This window comes from Chelonoidis abingdonii, chromosome 1 (assembly GCF_003597395.2).
Source record: "Chelonoidis abingdonii isolate Lonesome George chromosome 1, CheloAbing_2.0, whole genome shotgun sequence".
Classification (NCBI taxonomy): Eukaryota; Metazoa; Chordata; order Testudines; family Testudinidae; genus Chelonoidis; species Chelonoidis abingdonii.
The window spans coordinates 41,419,799-41,424,374 of record NC_133769.1 but is presented as its reverse complement, the minus strand read 5'-3'; the positions used below and the strand labels follow the sequence as shown (position 1 = coordinate 41,424,374).

Genomic DNA, 4,576 nt, shown 5'->3' with positions numbered 1-4,576 from the left:
GCCAAAGCAATCATTAAGCTGCTGCTACGAAAGGTTGTGACTCTGGGAAAATGTGCAGGTCATAGTGGATGGCTTTGCTGCAATGGGATTCCCTAACTGTGGTGGGGCGATAGATGGAACCCATATCCCTATCTTGGCACCGGGAGCACCAGGGCACCCAGTACATAAACCGCAAGGGGTACTTTTCAATGGTGCTGCAAGCACTGGTGGGATCACAAGGGACGTTTCACCAAACATCCACGTGGGATGGCCAGGAAGGGTTCACGACTCGCGTCTTCAGGAACACTACTCTGTTTAATGGCTGCTGCCAGCAAGGGAATTACTTCCCAGACCAGAAAATAACAGTTGGGGATGTTGAAATGCCTGTAGTTATCCTGGGTGACCCAGCCTACCCCTTGATGCCATGGCTCATGAAGCCATACACAGGCAGCCTGGACAGTAGTCAGGAGCTGTTCAACTACAGGCTGAGCAAGTGCAGAATGGTGTAGAATGTGCATTTGGCTGTTTAAAGGCGCGCTGGCGCACATTACTGACTCGCTCAGACCTCAGCCAAACCAATGTCCCCATTGTTATTGCTGCTTGCTGTGTGCTCCACAATCTCTGTGAGAGTAAGGGGAGACCTTTATGGCAGGGGTGGGAGGCTGAGGCAAATCACCTGGCCGCTGATTACACGCAGCCAGACACCAGGGCGATTAGAAGAGCACACCAGGAAGCGGTGCGCATCAGAGAAGCTTTGAAAATGAGTTTCATCATGGGCCAGGGTACGGTGTGACTGTTGTGTTTGTTTCCCCTTGATGAACCCCCCCCCTTGATTGACTCATTCCCTGTAAGCAACCCACCCTCCCCCTTCGATTACAGCTTGCTTAAGGAAATAAAGTCACTATCGTTTAAAAATCATGTATTCTTTATTAAAAAGTCATTATAAAAAGAGGGAGAGAACTGACAAGGTATCCCGGGTGTGGTTTGGGAGGAGGATAGGAGGGAAGGAAAAGGCCACTAAAAAAATTTCAAAGTAATGACAGCCTTTTGGTTGGGCTGTCCACAGGGGTGGAGTGGGCGGGTGCACGAAGCCTTCCCCACACGTTCTTACACGTCTGGGTGAGGAAGATATGGAACATGGTGAGTGGTGAGGGTGGTTACACAGGGGCTGCAGCGGCACTCTGTGACCCTGCTGCTGTTCCTGAAGCTCCACCAGATGTCGGAGGATGTCAGTTTGATCACGCAGCAGCCCCAGCGTTGCATCCCCGCCACCGCTGATCTTCCTGCCTACACCTCTGATCTTCCTGCCGCCACCTCTCTCTCTCGAGCATCTCTCCTCTCCTCCTCACGTTCGTCCCTCCTATCCTCACGTTGGTCCCTCCTGTCCTCACATTCACTGGCATCTTTCCTGTAATTTGATACCACGTCCTTCCCACTCATTCAGATGAGCTCTTTCATTGCGGGTCACTTCCATGATTTCCAAGAACATTTCTCTCGCGTCTTTTTTTTCCTCCGCCTTATCTGAGATAGCCTTCGGGATGGAGTAGGGAGGCTTGAAAAATTTGCAGCTGCATGAGGGAGGTAAAAAAGGGAGAGAAGTATTTAAAAAGATACATTTTACAGAACAATGGTTATACTCTTTCACAGTGAACAACACTATTCACCTTACATAGCACATGTGATTTCACTACAAGGTCGCATTTTGCATCTTAATATTGAGTGCCTGCGGCTCTGGTGTTAGAGATCTCACAGACGCAGGTCCGGGGCAGCAGAATTCAGCTTGCATGCGGCCATGGTAAGCCATTGTCTTTCGGCTTCTGCAGCCTTCATATACACAGTGCCCTCCTTTCCCAAATACCAAGCAAATCCCGTTCAGTGCTGCTTCTTTCCTGTTAACATGCAGCAGCAGAAACCACCCCACCATCCAATTCTCTGGGATGATCGCTTTACCCCTCCCCCCACCACCGCGTGGCTGGTATCATGGAAGATCACTGCTAATCACCCCTTCCCCCCCTCCCCCCACCGCGTGGCTGGTAGCAGGGAAGATCCCTGCTAGCCAAACGCAAAAAAGCTCAGCGCCATTCCCCCCCCGCCCATTCCCCCTCCGCTTGGCTACCTGCAAGGAAGGATTTCTTTTAAGCAACAGGCAAACAGCCCAGTAGGAATGGCCATCTCTGTCCCCTTAATTAAATTCCTGAATTTCAACCAGGTTACCATGAACGATATCACTCTCCTGAGGATAACACAGCGAGATAAAGAACGGATGTTGCTTGAATGCCAGCAATCACCGGGACCATACGCAGCTAGGCTTTGTCATGCAATGATACCAGATTACTTGCTACATGCATGGCGTGGTCAAGTGTCCTACCATGGTGGACGGAATAAGGCTGCCCTGCCCAGAAACCTTCTGCAAAGGCTTTTGGAGTACCTCCAGGAGAGCTTCATGGAGATGTCCCTGGAGGATTTCCGCTCCATCCCCAGACATGTTAACAACTTTTCCAATAACTGTACTGGCCGCGAATGCATCCCAAGTCCTCAGGGCAAATCAATCATTAAAAAAAACGCTTGCTTTTAAACCATGTTTTATATTTACAAAGGTACACTCACCAGAGGTCGCTTCCATGGCTTCATTGTCTGCGATGTCATTGTCTGGGCTAGTGGCTTGGGAGGCTGGGAGGGTAATTCCGTCTGGGTGAGAAAAAGCTCCTGGCTGTTGGGGAGAACAGAGTGCTGTGTGCTCTTCTGCAAGCTCGTCCTCCTTCTCCTCCTCCTCATCTTCCCCGTCCAGAATCCTCAGCCATGGCTGAGATTACCCCCCCCACCTCGGAATCCACGGATACAGGGGTGGGGTAGTGGTGGCAGACCCCCCCTAGAATTGCATGCAGCTCAGCGTAGAAGCGGCATGTTTTCGGCCCTGCCCCAGACCTTCCGTTTGCTTCTTTGGTTTTCTGGTAGGCTTGTCTGAGCTCCTTAACTTTCACACGGCACAGTACTGAGTCCCTGGTGTGGCCTCTCTGCATCATGGTCTTGGAAATTTTTTCGAATGTTTTTTCATTTCTTCTTTTGGAACGGAGTTCTGTTAGCACAGAATCCTCTTCCCATACAGCGATCAGATCCAGTACCTCCCATGCGGTCAATGCTGGAGCTCTATTTCAATTCTCAGGAGACTGCATTGTTACCTGTGCTGATGAGCTCTGTGTGGTCACCTGTGCTGGTGAGCTCTCCATGCTGGCCAAACAGGAAATGAAATTCAAAAGTTTGCGGGGCTTTTCCTTCTACCTGGCCAGTGCATCCGAGTTTAGATGGCTTTCCAGAGCGGTCACAATGGTGTACTGTGGGATACCGCCCGGAGGCCAATACCGTCGAATTACGGCCACACTAACCCTAATCCGACATGGCAATACCAATTTCAGCACTACTCCCCTTGTCGGCAGGAGTACAGAAATCAGTTTTAAGAACCCTTTATATCGATATAAAGGGCTTCGTTGTGTGGAAGGATGCAGGGTTAAATAGGTTTAACTCTGCTAAATTCGGTATAAACTCATAGTGTAGACCAGGCTTGTCCTTCATAGGGAGAATATACCAGGGACTAATGGGTTCTTTAATCTAGCAGAGAAAGTCATATCCAGAATGAATGGCTGTAAACTAAAGCCTGACAAATTCATATTAGAAATATGGCATAAAATTTTTTACTGGGTGGATGATTAACCATTGGAACAAACTGCCAAGGGAAGTGATGGATTCTCAAGCTCTCAGTGTCTTTAGATCGAGACTGGATGCCTTTCTGGAAGAAATGCTTTAGTTAAACAGTTATTGGGCTCAGTGTCATATAACAGGGTGAAATACCATAGCCTGTGGTTGGACTAGATCTAATGGTCTCTTGTGGCCTGTAGCTCTGTGAACCTATATATGTTAGTTAAAAATATTTTACATTAACATATCACAACAGAAATGGTAAAAAAAAAAAAAATGCAGTAATATTAAAGATATATTTCCTTCTGTGATTAGGTGCATTATTTACAATTATGCAGAATACCACAGAGAGTTTAAAAATATCTGCCATCTCTTGTCAGCAGTGTCAACAGCGTCTCATGTTTCAGCCATATGATTATAGTGTTTTGAAAGGAGGTTTTACTATTCTATTTAAAGTGGCTTTTTGGATATAGTCCATCTGGAAGACTTTAAAGTCTTCTCTGAGTCTTTGATTGTCACAAAAAGTCAACATTTAGGGCTGTATATGTAGAAATTGGTCTACAGTTCCTGTTATTGTTAGTGGGACTTGCTTCCTTAATTCCCTCTGTTTGTTTGGAAATGGACTGCATTAAGTCATTGACTCCATGTTGTTTATAATTTTGAGCTCTTTCAGTATAATTTCCCCAGAGCTTTGGTGTATTTTCAGCTGCAGAAGAATAATCCAAGACTAAACATGTTGTTCTTTAAAATTAACATGATGACTAAAGCTGATTTCTCCACAAATTTTATTGAAATGCCAATGATTAAGATCTCTTCTCTGCAAATCAAATTTAATTCAGTACAGCTGTAATGAATGTATAGTCTAATTATTTAAATGTAGGGCCAGTTTATTAACTGCAATATC

General features: G+C 46.6%; 1 long non-coding RNA gene across 1 annotated transcript; it reads right to left on the bottom strand.

Moving 5' to 3' along the window:
• Positions 1-886: 886 nt before the first annotated feature.
• LOC142046751 (uncharacterized) lies at positions 887-2,616 on the bottom strand. The gene is made up of 2 exons (XR_012655751.1): positions 2,587-2,616; positions 887-1,547 (listed from the first exon to the last, which is right to left on the bottom strand). It is a non-coding gene; the product is annotated as an uncharacterized LOC142046751 (long non-coding RNA).
• Positions 2,617-4,576: the final 1,960 nt, after the last annotated feature.